Source organism: Ovis canadensis, chromosome 9 (genome assembly GCF_042477335.2).
Source record: "Ovis canadensis isolate MfBH-ARS-UI-01 breed Bighorn chromosome 9, ARS-UI_OviCan_v2, whole genome shotgun sequence".
NCBI classification, from domain to species: domain Eukaryota; kingdom Metazoa; phylum Chordata; class Mammalia; order Artiodactyla; family Bovidae; genus Ovis; species Ovis canadensis.
Window position 1 is genome coordinate 105,010,044 of NC_091253.1, and position 14,112 is coordinate 105,024,155.

Below are 14,112 nucleotides of genomic sequence, written 5' to 3' on the forward strand. Positions count from 1 at the left end.
GACAGGAGCCTGGTGGGCCACAGTCCATGGGGTTGCAAAGAGTCGGACACGACTGAGCACTCGCGCGCACACACACGAATGTGCCGGGGACACACTCAGACCGCGGCACGCGCTTGCGTTCCCTCCCTCTTCCTTCTCTTTGTCTCGCTTCCTCTTCCTCCCTTTGTCTCTCTCTTTCTCAATAGTTTGTAACATGGAATCCAAACTTACACTTTCAAATATTTTGACCATTCCTCATGACATGTTAGCGTGGTGAAGGGGCAGTCTGACTGATGGATCCACCTTTGACTTGTCCTGTAACCTTAAACATATCACATAACCTCTCTGAGTTTCTATCTTCACCCATGAATGAGAGGTATTAGAAATATGTGTTTTCTGTATGCTAGGGGGCTAGGCAGAGCTCTTAATAAACATCATCTTTTTTAATCCTATCAATCCTGGGAGACAGGTATGTATTATTACCTTCATTTCTCCCCACAAACTTAAGATTCTTACCCCAAAGAGTTAGTGCTCTAAATAAATTACATAATATTTGAAAAATACTTTGTCAACTATGAAGCATCAAAAAATGTTAGCTATGAATTTGCCTAAACAAATCTCGACTTATAGCATATAATCCTTCTAATGATGCTTTCTAAGTGGGGAATGAAGGGCAACTTGGGTCTAAAGCTGACATTATCTCCTGTAAACCAATGAGTTTTGATAGAAGAAATGAAAACCAAAACAAGCTGACAAAGACCTAACCACAAGGAATATCCAGAGACTGGGGGGACATGAGCATTCTGAAGTTGCTCAGGGAGTCAGACCAACTGTTGACTTTAAACGTTGGAAAATTCCATGGATAGAGGAGCCTGGTCGGCTACAGCCCATGGGGTCACAAAAGAGTCAGGCACGACTTAGCAACTAAATAACAACAAGGTTGAAGATGGTGGTGGTGGTTTAGTCACTAAGTCACGACCAACTCTTGATACCCCATGAACTGTGGCTCACCAGACTCCTCTGTCCATGGGATTCTCCAGGCAAGAATAGTGGAGTGGGTTTCCATTTCCTTCTCCAGGGGATCTTCCCAACCCCGGGACCGAACCTGCGTCTGTTGCGTCTCCTGCACTGGCAGGTGAGTTCTTGCCACTAGTGCAGCCTGGGAGGCCAGCTCTCCATGCGTCGTCATCACATGAGCAGCAGCATCTATTAGGACTTCTAAAGCGCTTTCTGGATGGAGTCAGGCTTTCATACAGAGTCTAACTGTAGGGAATCCAAGACAGGTAGGGTAAAGATTACAGTTATCTTCATTTTTCATGTAAGGAAAATAAGTCTTGATGAGGCTAAGTGATTTCTTCTCTCATTCCCTGCCTCCCTATGTCTTTTCCCTTCCTTCTTGCATGAAAAAGAATTACCCCCATCAACACCCCGAAATCATTTATCATGACTCTGTTTTCTAAAGCAGTCACTGAACATCATCCATCAAAGATTTCAATAACAGTACTTTAGAGCTGAGATCATGTACAGGCATCACTATTCAGAAAAAAGAAAGCACAGGGTTTTAATTTTTTCCTTTGTTTCACTAAACATCAGCCTCAAGAAATCCCAAATCTATGCTCTGTGTTCCAATAAAAGCTACAGAAGACTTCACGCATCCACCAATTTAGAAATAAACTAAAACTGCAAAGCAAATCACTTTTCATAGGAATTGTTCCGTCAGGGAGCTGAGGTGGGGGTGACCCGGGCTTAGCAACTGACCAGGAGGAGCCGGAGCTCTTCTCTGAGTGCACAAACCTCCCTTGTGACAAAGTGTCCAGACAAGTGTTTGCAGAAAAGCTCTCGTCATTTCAAGAGAAACAGCAGAGGTAATCTGGGAAAATCTCCATGCATTATTAAATGCTTTTTGATTTTAAAGAACTATTATTTATTTGTCGCTGCACCAGCTGGCATTTGAGGCTACAGTCCCCCACCAAGGATCGGACCCTCAGCCTCTGCCGCCTCCACTCACCACACAGCTCCACCCTCAGTCGGGAAACCGTGCTGCCACGGTGACAAGGACCCCGCGGGGCGGTGGCTGGAGGGAGCCTGTCTGCCGACACAGCGATCCTATGAGAGCAAGGGCCCCCCAGCGGGGCCGCTGCACAGCAACGACATGCAGTCCAGCCCAACACAAGGAAACGCCCCTGTCAAGACGGAATTTCCCCGTGAGGCCCAAGTGTTCCCGTGCCAGCACTGAGGAACTCAGCACAGGCGGCGGGGCTCTGGGCTTCCTAATGAGCTAAAGCAACTCTTTGTAAAGGGATTAAAATGGGTTGGCCCAAAAAGTTCGTTTAGCTTGGGCCAACCCAACAGAAGAAGAAAAATAAGAAAAGGAGAAAGGGTCAGCAAATCTCAGGGTCCTCGTTGTTTGGACTGGGAAATTAGGCACATCTAGAGAGGTGTCACAACAAAAAGAGCAACGTTGGCTTCCATACTCTCCCCACATTTACCTCAGCTAAGTATGAAATATTTACAAAGCACTTGGGCTTGTGAAGTGCGTTCTAATTCTTCCTCACAGTTCTGCCTTCTGCTCAGACAGGTAAGTGTTGCTATTACTCCCATTTTATTGGTGAGGAAGTACAGGATCATAAATGCTGAGTGACTTACTCAAAACTGCAAATTAGTGGAAACGTTGGGGGTTGGCCTGAGTGAAAGTAACACTATCACGCGTGAATCCATGTTCCTGGAGTAACCGATCCAGATCAAGGAGGAATCAGTCAACGGTCCTAAAGGAAGTTTAACAGGAAAGGAGTTGTCTGTATCCTTTCCATAAAAAGATTTATGATCTCTGTTTGCCACGGACAGAATAATATAACAGATTCTTTAATTCCAGTGACATGAAGAAAGCTGGAGAGAAAGGCAAGGGACAGACCACTTATAAACAGGGCTGAAGACGAGATCAAGAAGGAGGCTAGCGCCTGGTCCCTTGCACAGCCTCCTGAGTCAGGACACTGTCATGGCCAAGAGCTTGGCACAGGCTCTATTTCATATTTTAGAAAGAAAAGAGCACTCGAGTTCAGGTTCCCCCATCACTTCCACATCTTTCTTCTCGAGAATGATGTCTTAAGGAGGCATCGCCTATTCCCTTTATTGGATTTTGCAGGCAAACAATAATAATATTTACAATAATAATAACATATTAATACAGCATTTTTCATGCGCCAAAAACACTTTACACAGTTTCAATCTACTGACTCCATTTCCCAGCAGGACTAGGGGGTGGTTACAATTATTACTGCATTTTGCAGATGTGGAAACTGAGACCCAGAGGGTTTAAGACTGATATATCACAGCTCGTCAGTGGCAGAGCACAGATCTGAACCCACAGCTCATGCTCTTAACCGCTAGGCACAGCAGTAGCACATCAGTCTTCTGTCCACACCAAACACTGGGTCGTGAGTTTGCACACAAGGACGCATCATCTTCTTCCTTTAAAAGTTGACATATGGTTGATCTATAATGTTCTGTTAGTTTCTAGTGTGCAGCAAAGTGATTCAGCTTTATATGCATATATATTCTTTCCCAGATTCTTTTCTATTACAGGCGATTACAAGATATTAAGCATGGCTCCCTGTGGTATATAGTAGGGCCTTGTTTTGTAAATCTATTTTATATGTGTGTACACGGTGGTTCAGTGGTAAAGAACTGCCTGCCAGACAGGAAACTTGAGTTCCATCTCTGGGTTGGGAAGCTCACCCAGGGAAGGACATGGCGGCTCACTCCAGGATTCTTACCTGGGAAATCCCACGGACAGAGGAGCCTGGCAGCTACAGTCCACAGGGTCACAGATTGGGACACGACTGGGTGCCTAAGCAGCAGCAGCAGCAGTGTACACGTGCTAATTCCAAACTCCTAAACCGCCCCCCACTGCACGTCACAGAGAGTCAGGGTCACAGAGAGGGGACACGACTGGGTGCCTAAGCAGCAGCAGCAGCAGTGTACACGTGCTAATTCCAAACTCCTAAGCCGCCCCCCGCCCCACTCCACGTCCCCTTTGGTAACCGCAGGCTTGTTTTCTATGCCTGAAGCTCTGTTTCTGTTCTATAAATAAATTCATTTGCATCATTTTTAAAAATACACACTTATTAGGCTGCGCCAGGTCTTTGCGACAGTGTAAGGACCTGCACGTGGGATCCAGTTTCCTGACCAGGGATGGAACCCAGGGCCCCTGCGGTGGGAACAGAGTCTTAGCCACTAGCCGCCAGAGAAGCGCCTTATCTGCATCGCTGCTTAGATCCATGTGTGAGCGATATCACAGGTGTGTGTCTTTCTCTGTTTACTTCACTTGGTATGACATTCTCTAGGCCCAAGGATGCAGGTTCTTGGTGTTCACTGCATCCATATCCACGTCTTATAGCTCTTTTCCTTTCGGATGAAGCATTATCCTAAAGAGACTATATGCCAGACATATGCCCAAGTCTACCTAGTCTTCGTGGCAGCTACTCATAAATTTTATTCCCGTATTAAAAATCTCTAGGTAACCTTGCTTCATGTTCTGCGCATTGATATTCAGATAAATATTGGAAGTGTGGCATTTTACCACCTCAAATTACAAAAAATAAACTAAGCATCTTCTCATCTCTACGCTATCGTATCAGGGGTCTACAAGCTATAGCTCACAGGCCAGTCTGACTGGCTCTGTTTGTATGGCTGCCACGCTAAGAAGGGGTATGTGGTAAAGACTGTATATGACCAACAAGCCCTACGGTGTTTACTACTTGGCCATTTATAGGGAAAAAAGTTTGCTGACTCCATATGTTACATAATGTCTAAAGTTTATCAGAGAAAAATGTTTTATATTTTCCTTTGAGCCTTTTGCTTTGTCCACGATTAAAGTTAAGTCCTCTTCATCTGATTAGCTCATTCTGAGGAAAGAGATCAAAAGAGGTCACAGGCTTGACGGCAGCAACATGAATGGTTCTGGAGCTGGCTTGCACAAGTGACTATGAGCACCTTTTCCTGGGTCAGCACTGGATGAACTCAGCCATGGTGAGGATGTTTACACCATGGAAACTGGCAAACACTGTCAGTTTTACCAAACCATATGGGACAAAATACATGAAAATACATGAAGTAACTCTGCATTCTCTAGAAGTATCGTGGAGTCAGGACTGAAGTTTAGTTTGTACAGGAGATGCAGAGGCGACCATAGTTATGTTTTCTTTTATACACTCGAGGCCATAAGAGTCACAAACCCAAGGATCCACAGGGCCTGGCGAGGTGGACACAGGTGAGCGGGCTGCGTGGAAAGCGGCAGGAATGGGGCTCCCTGGCAGCCCAGCAGTTCAGACTCTGAATTTCCACCGCAGGGGCTGCAGGTTCGACCCCTGGTCAGGGAACTAAGATCCCACATGCCACGTCGTTTGGCCAAAAAAGAGAGAGAGAAAGAGAAAGAAAGAAAAGAAAAACAGGAAGAAATGGCAGGGCCTATGGAAGCAAGGAAACAAAATCAAAGGCACTTGATTAAAAAAAGTCAAGCCTCCTCCAGCCAAGCAGAGCGCCGCCTGCCGATTTACGGCCACTGGCTTAAGGGAGAGCACTTTGAGGCATAAACTGCGCCTTTAAAACCCCTCTCCTCCGTCTCTTAGGCACTGCATTATGTTGGTTTAAAAAGCAGTAAAAAGGACTTTCATGAGATATAAGGAAAAGTATACCGACTCAGGATTACCAGGCAATGGATATGTTACTGAGAGAGGCGACCAGCTCGCCTGCTCTGGAGGATGTCTCCAGCTGAAAGCATCGCATCCGTCTGAGGCCATTTATGTTCCTGCAGAGCAGAAGCACTGATGGACAGGTGCCCCAAGCACCCTGCCCGGCAGGGTGGCTCCTAGCCCAGCTTCCCCTCGCATCTTCTTTCCAACATCTGTTAGCTATTCAGGCCACACAGGTGGCATTTCATTCAGCTGTCTCTTTCAGAGAGCTTTAAAAGATCCCCAGACAGACTGGAAGCATGGATCTGCCTTTCAGAGGAAAAAAAAAAATCCTTTTTCTTTCGGGAAGTGATCATATGGATGGGAATTGCCTTCCCTGAAGGCAAATGCAAAACAATGCATTTGGGGAAAAGATGACAGCCACCCATAAAGGATGCTGAACCAGCCTCTGTGGTCACAGAAGAGCGTGGAGGAAGCAAGGAGGGTGCACCCTAACGCCTCCACACCAGGCTGAGCACAGCAGCTCATCTGTTCAGTTCTTCTTGCCCTGCCACAGACACTACACCCGTTACGTGTTACCATCAGAAAATGCGGGGCAGGCTTCCCCGGTGGTTCGGTGGTTCAGTAGTCCAGTGGTTAAAAATCCACCCTGCAAAGCAGACGACAGCGGTTTGATCCCTGGTCTGGAAAGATTCCTCAGGCTGCTGTGCAAGAGAAGGCCCATGTACAGCAAGGAAGACCCAGCACAGCCAAAAATAAAAAATAGAAATGAATTAATTAAAAAAAATGTTATTGCTAAAATGGTTTAAAATAATGGTTAAAAAGCCTTTTCTATTTGTTTTTACTACTGCTGTGGACTGAGTATTTGGGTCCCCTCCCCACCTTGAAATTCATGTTGAGATGCTAATTGCTAGGGTGAGGATTTAGGAGGCGGGGCCTTTGGAAGCTGCCCCACTCTCAAGAAGGACATTCAGTTCAGTTCAGTTCAGTCGCTCAGTTGTGTCCAACTCTTTGAGACCCCATGAATCACAGCACGCCAGGCCTCCCTGTCCATCACCAACTCCTGGAGTTCACTCAAACTCACGTCCATTGAGTCGGTGATGCCATCCAGCCATCTCATCCTCTGTCGTCCCCTTCTCCTGCCCCCAATCCCTCTCAGCATCAGAGTCTTTTCCAATGAGTCAACTCTTCGCATCAGGTGGCCAAAGTATTGGAGTTTCAGCCTCAGCATCAGTCCTTCCAATGAACACCCAGGACTGGTCTCCTTTAGAATGGACTGGTTGGATCTCTTTACAGTCCAAGGGACTCTCAAGAGTCTTCTCCAACCCCACAGTTCAGAAGCATCAATTCTTTGGCGCTCAGCCTTCTTCACAGTCCAACTCTCACATCCATACATGACCACAGGAAAAACCATAGCCTTGACTAGCAGGACCTTCGTTGGCAAAGTAATGTCTCTGCTTTTGAATATGCTGTCTAGGTTGGTCATAACTTTTCTTCCAAGGAGTAAGTGTCTTTTAATTTCATGGCTGCAGTCACCATCTGCAGTGATTTTGGAGCCCCCCAAAATAAAGTCTGACACTGTTTCCACTGTTTCCCCATCTATTTCCCCTGAAGTGATGGGACCGGATGCCACGATCCTAGTTTTCTGAAAGTTGAGCTTTAAGCCAACTTTTTCACTCTCCTCGTTCACTTTCATCAAGAGGCTTTTAGTGTTCTTACAAAAGAGGCCCAGGAAAGCTCCCTTGACAACGTGAGGACGCTGTGAAGACAACCGACTGTGAACAGGAAGTGGGCGCTCACCCGGCACAGAAAGTACCACACTTGTAACTCGGACTTTCCGGCCTCCAGAACTGTGAGAAGCTTATAAGCCACTTGGTCTATGGGGTTTTTTTTTGGTTTTGTTGTTATAGTAGTACATGTGTTTATTCTTGCTTTTTTTTAAACACAGCAATTCCTTTATTTCTTTTTATCATCTTTTCTTTCCTCCTTTTTTTTAAAAAAAATGTTTTATTTTGTATTGGCGTATAGCCGATTAACAATGTTGTGACAGTTTCAGGTGAACATCAGGGGAACTCAGCCACATAAACATGTATCCCCCAAACTCCCCTCCCAGCCCGGCTGCCACATAATATTGAGCAGAGTTCCCTGCGCTCATGGTAGGTCCTTGTTGGCGATCCATTTAAAATATAGCAGCGTGTATACATGCTTTTGAATAGACTAAGAAAATGATCAAAAGTTACTTATCAGAGGCTGAAGACCCTTGAGTATACGCACAACCAGGTTACAGACTTACTCTGCTGAACAAGGGTGACAACTCATTTTATGTAGACAGTAGAGGAAGCTTTGGGTTCTTAAACGTAAGGTCAAAACCATGAAGGGCCAAAATTACTGATGAGAAATTTCTCAAGGTACCTAACATGGTATTATGTATACAAACTTTTAAAGTAATTCCTGCCCACGGTCAAAACCTCAAACCCACAGAACTCCTAAAGGAAAGGTCAAAAGTTCTACAGTCAGGTGCTGAGAACAGAACCAGCATTCTCTTGGGGTAACTATCAGAACTTCAGTCGTTCTCAGAAGACAGCTAACGTCGGACATGTTCTTACTTGCTGGGTTGCTGGCCATTACATTAATATAACCCTTGTTTTTCTCTTGTGAGTATTAAAAAGGGTTTGGAGTTAGCAATTTGCCCTGGCACCTTTGGGTTCTAAGTCAGTGACCGTACTATGGAAACAGAGATTCTTCTTTGTTGGTCTTTCTGCTCAATCGTCTTACAAAGAAACCTCTGAATAGCAGGGACAAAGTATGTGAGGATCAGTCCAATGAAGCTTAATCTTCAAAGGACACATATCTTAAAATGACACTGAGGGTCTGTGTTTCATTGTCACTTGGGGTCCAGAAATCGCATGGAACACAGAGGTAACGACAAACAAGTGCTGGACACCTTTTCCTTGGCTTCTTGATCGATGCTCCTAATACCTGGCTGGTATCACTCTAGTTAACTGAGGTCTGTAGTGCGAGCGGGGGTAATCAGACCATGTTGACAGAATGCTGAGGGAAGGCTCCCGCAAAGGTCTGTGTCCGTGAAGGAAGTTGAAAATCTCACGTAGTTTGATTTGCAGCAATGGTCCAAGTGTTAATTCTCTATCTTCTGATAAAGTAAGACCCTCTTGCAACCCATGAATAAAACATTCAATCACAGCAGGTAGTCTAGCAACTGAGGGACTATGGGAAGGGTGGGATGTTGCGGATGTCATTGTTACAGGATCGGCAGACGGTGCCAAGACAGCCTCGATCTGCTGCTTGACTGCGTGTCTCAGGTTAAAGCACAGGGCACAATGCCATCATGCCACTGGGCCAAGACAAGAAAATGCTGCGCTTTTTCATTTTGGTCCTGAAATCCCTCCTAAGAAACTAATGTGCTGGAGAACATGTCTTCACCTCCATTTATTTCTGATTTCATTAGGAAGAGAATTTGATTAACCTTTGGAAGAAGGTGAGTCTACTAAAAATTAACTGGTACCCCCTACTTCCTTCTAAAAGCCAACAAATTCATATATGCCAAGATGAATACTAACACCACAACTCTATGGGAGAGAAGGGCTCTGTTGATCCTATTTATACAGACTCTGAGCTGTGTGAGAAGGTGATCAGGAACTGTTGTCTGTCTGGGCCGCTCTGCCAGCCTTGGAGGAACGGATCCTTCACACCACCCCTGCCCTCAGCTAAGCTTCTCAGTGGCTCTTAACATATTTGATGGAGCACAAGTTCTTAACATAGTTGATGCAGCGTTTTACCAGTAAATATAACATATTGTTAGAACTGATGTAACTGGGCATAACATTTTCCTTTTATTTTAATGTTCTACTATTAGATTTTAGTGTTGGTAAAGTCTTTCCAGAACAAAAGAAACTCTGAATAGATGCCATACATCGATTAACTGGGGGCATATTTTAGTCTTCTAAAACCAAAACAAGGGCAAGCAGTCAGTAGAAATCTTAAACACATGTGCTGTCCCCTTTTTCTCTCTGTCTAAAGCATCTAGCATTAGTGCCATGTTTAAAACAAAGAATTAAAATACTAAAATATCATTGTTTTAAACCCATTTATTCCAAGGCCTTCAGTTTTCTGATATACCCTTTTTAAAAATTATCCAAATAAAATGCAGTAGTATTCCGGTTACAACTCCTTGCGCCCAAGTCCGCTCTGCGCCTCTAGGTGTCCTGGGAGACTGACCCTGTGAGTCCCCTTGCCCTGCGACCTTGCCCTGAGACCTGTGTTGCTTCGGTCTGAGGGCAAGGCAGGAGGATGAAGGCGGAAGAAGGGATCTGAGCGGTCACTTTAAGAGCCCTCCACCTGCATTCAGCCCTGACCTTGGCGGCAGCAGCTGCAGGCCCTCGCGCCCCGCGCCCCCAACGCGGGGTCTGAGCCCCACGCCTGTGGCCCCGGGCCCCTCAGCCCAGCTTTTCGGAGCCGGCCCCGCTTCTGTGTCCTCTGCATCCTCCCACCGCCTCCGGGTCCTCCGCGCCCGCCAGGACTGCCCAGCACAGCCCGGCCCAGGATCACGCGGAGGTGCAGCCTCCCGGACCTTCTGAGACTCGGCAGAAGCAGGGTCACGCCTTCCCGCCACCATCCGCCTGGATCCCTTCTCGGGCTTCACGCTCAGGCACTCGCCCATCACAGCGCCCCGCCAACGTCTCCTCTCCCCCTGGGAACCGTCCCGTCACCCGTTTCTCCAAAGCACACGCCCTGACGCACGAATGGAGCGAAAGGGAGGCTTGAGAACCATGGAGGCGGCCTCCTGCGGAGAGCATAACAGGAAACAAGGTAAAGTTAACCTTAGACGGGCGAAATTCCTCAGCTGCCACCCCAGCTAGAATTGCTCTCCGCAGGCTTCGGAAGCCTCCTAACTGCCCGGCACCGGGCTGGAGTTCTCTCCCGCTCCCCAATCCTCCCCCCCTCTCATTCCCGCCCCTCCTACAGGAGGCTCCCAGGAACCAGCGCCTCCTTCCTCCCGGCACTGCTGTCTGCTCTTTGGGTCGGTCTTATCCTTAACAATCCTTCTGAGGGCCGAGCCCAAGGGGTGGCAAACTATGGCCCCAGGAGTCAAATCAAGCCGTGTTTGTGAATGTTTTGCTAGAACGCGGCCACAGGCCTTCACTGTGGCCTTCAGCAGTTGCAACAGAGACTTTCCAGCCCGCAAAGCCTAAAATATTCACTATCTGACCCTTTACAGAAAAAGGTTTCCACCCCCTGGGTCTAGCCTTTCTCATCTAAAAAGGTCAAGGAGGTATTTTCCTAAATAAAAGTTGCAGTCTTAAGATTAATTTTGCCATCTGTCGGGTTGCCAACCAAAATAAGTAGCTGGCTTTTAAAAAGATGATTTTCTTTTTATTACTCAGTATCATGGATATTCAGTGCTACTGAATATTAGAGAAATGGCATTTCTTATATTCAGACTGTAGACCTTTCTGAGGACAGTTTAATCTTGAATATATGCAGAGCTTTTAGCCCAATAAAATGCCTTTTACTTTTATTAATTCATCCTAAGGAAATCAGTATTGGATAAGGATTCAGCCTACAAGAGTATCAACATGGATAGTTTATAAAAGGTAGGTAGAAAGCAACATAAAAAGACAACAAGCCTAGTATATTCACTCAAGGAATTGTCTGAAGCAATGAAAAACAATCATGCCAAACGTTTGCTTTCAGGAGTACCCTAGTGTCCCAGTGGTTGGGGTTTCCGGCTGCTGTGACCCAGGTTCAGTCCTGGTCAGGGAACCAAGTTCCCATAAGCCTCGAGTCATCAGCAAAACAAAGGAAAAAGGAAAGGAAATTGTCTTTCAACCAGTGAGATCCATGTTGTATTTTCAAGTAAAAATGGCAGAATAATGTACCAATTTTTCAACATGTTTTTCTCCGAGTGGAGAGGAAAAAAGTGATTATTTTTTCCATTTTCTCTATTTTTTCCCCCCAAATATGTTTTACACATTACTAGGCATTGATCATCTCCTTGATGAGATCTTAAATAGACTTCTTCGCCAGAGTTTAACTGTCTGATGCCTGCTGAAGAGTACCCTGTGACTTCTGTAATCAACCCGAACCTCTCACCCTGCTTCCTGCTCTGCACACAGGCCTTCTCTCAGATAAGTTACATTCTGACTCTATTCAAACAAGCTCTGTTGTAGCAACAGTTGACATCCTGTCCATTCTAATGGATGTGAAGACTCCTGCATTCTCTGTTTTAGATCAGAGAGTTGTTTGTTTGGGAGTGGGTTTTTCTCCCCCCTCCTTTTCAACTGGCTCTAAAAATATATCCATCCACAAAAAATAGAGCTGATGGAATAAAAAAAATATTTTGCTCCTCATCCTTCCGCGGTCTGGGAACCGTGGTCTGGAAATTCAGTACAAAGGATCTGTTTTCTGAAGCATCTGGCACATACAGGAACTGCAAAGATGAGAGAGGAAGAAGGATGGTCAAGTGATACGGTGTCTGGGAAAGTCAGATTTCTGCATCAGGGGCCACAGGACCACTCTGGAGTTGCCCAGAGAAGGGGAGGCAGCTTAGTGCTTGTCAAGACAGAGAATTCCAAAGGAAAATAAAACACAAAAATTTCTTCCGAGAAATGTCATCACTACTTAAGTGCCCAGCAAAAGGCCAGCGTGGTGCTAAGGTCATGTGCTTGTTCACTAACGGCAGTGCGCCGGTTTCATTAAGCCCAGTGCAGTGGAAACAGCCCAGGCTTTGGAGGCAGACAGACCCAAGCGCTGGGAGGCCTCAGCCCTGTGACTTCACAGCTGTGGGCCTTTGAGTAAGCCGTTTGCATCCCTCTGGGCCTCATTTCCCTCTTCTAAAAATAAAAGAAATAATACTACCAACCCTGCAGCGATTTCATCATTGTTAGTAATTATATGTGTAAAGGGCAGTCCAGTGCCTGGCACCCAGAAAGGAAATGGTAAAGGGTGGCTACTTCACCAACAGTTGAATGTAAGTAATACAGACATGATTTCAAACACTGGTCATATTCATAATAATCTTCTAGTTTGCCTGCTTTTTCAAGCTCTGAATCAGAGGACAGTCTGAAAACCTTTAGAAGACAGCCTCTCGGGGGTTCGTTAGGAGGTCTGGGTCAGATCCTATTTCTAGCTAGTTTTTCCAACCTGCTTTTCTCAACTTTAAAAAATAACTGCCAGGGCAAACCTTCCAACAGTTCAAGGGCTAAAGATGAAAATAAAAGAGAAAGGAAAAGCCATCTCTTTCCTCTTTAAACATCTGTAGAATCCTGACATGACCAAGGCTGTCGTGAAGAATTCCCTGTATCATATGCTAACAGCTGACCAGACTGCTTACCAAGGAGCCAAAGCACTCTGTCTCTTTTCTGAGACTGTTTGAATCTATGGGCTTTTCTACGCATAGGAGTTGTTCGCTTATTCAGTGTGCTGAGTGCATGTATTCCATGTATGTGAAAGCCAAAAATTCGTGCAAGTATTTGTCACTCAGTCTTGTCTGACTCTTGGCAATCCTATGGACTATAGCCCACCGGGTGCCCCTGCCTGCAGAATTCTCCAGGCAAGAATACTGGAGTGAAGCCATGCGTTTCTCCAGGGGATCTTCCTGACCCTGGGGCTGAACTGAGGCCTTCCACATTGCAGGCAGATTCCTTACCATCTAAGCCACCAGGAAAACTCCCTTCCATGCATACTGTGTATAAACTAGTACAGTCTGTCTTTGTGTGTGCCTGCCGTTTCTCTTTCATTCTGCTTCTCTGGTAGTAGCTTGTGGTTGGTTGTGTGTACGTTATGAAGAGGCCCCTGTCTTGTGGTTTGCCTGTGAGTCTCTTGGTTACTAGGAAAGTCTTGTGGAAAATATTGATAAAGGTTTGCAGTGAAGAAAAGTGAAACAGACTTGGAAGTTAGGAGCTAGCTGTCTTTCTCATCTTTACCTCGCCCCTGAAAGCCCAGCTAGCTGGGGTCTAGCACCTGTAACACTCGGATTGGCTTGACATACCTCCCTGGGGGCTCAGATTGTACATAATCTGCCTGCAATGTGGGAGACCCGGGTTCAGTCCCAGGGTGGGAAGACGCCCCTGGAGAAGGGAATGGCCACCCACCGCAGTATTCTTGCCTAGAGAGTCCCAGGGACAGAGGAGCCTGGTGGGCTACAGTTCACGGGGTCACAGAGAGTTGGACACAACGGAGCGACTAACATACAACACACACATTAGTATGGGACAGTCTGTGCTGGTCTAGGAGTCCCTGTCTGCTAAAGCACCCATCTGTGAGCTAACCTAACTCCCTAGGAGTCCATTCTGTTTCTTCTTTGGGTGAACAGACCACTCAAATCTTTGCATTAAAGATGTTACCTGATTCTTCCCAAGCTTTAAAGACTTTACTTTGTTAATTTCTAGCACTCATGCCATGTGGCTAGAGATTTCCACTTTCA

At 46.0% G+C, this 14,112-nt stretch overlaps 1 protein-coding gene and 1 long non-coding RNA gene across 3 annotated transcripts in view; one reads left to right on the forward strand and one right to left on the reverse strand.

Annotated features, from left to right (window-relative positions):
- SNTB1 (syntrophin beta 1) overlaps positions 1–14,112 on the reverse strand; it is a 245,585-nt gene that overhangs the window by 176,857 nt on the left and 54,616 nt on the right. The window lies entirely within an intron of this gene.
- Positions 9,457–12,548, forward strand: LOC138446038 (uncharacterized). The gene is made up of 2 exons (XR_011259109.1): positions 9,457–10,496; positions 11,668–12,548. It is a non-coding gene; the product is annotated as an uncharacterized lncRNA (long non-coding RNA).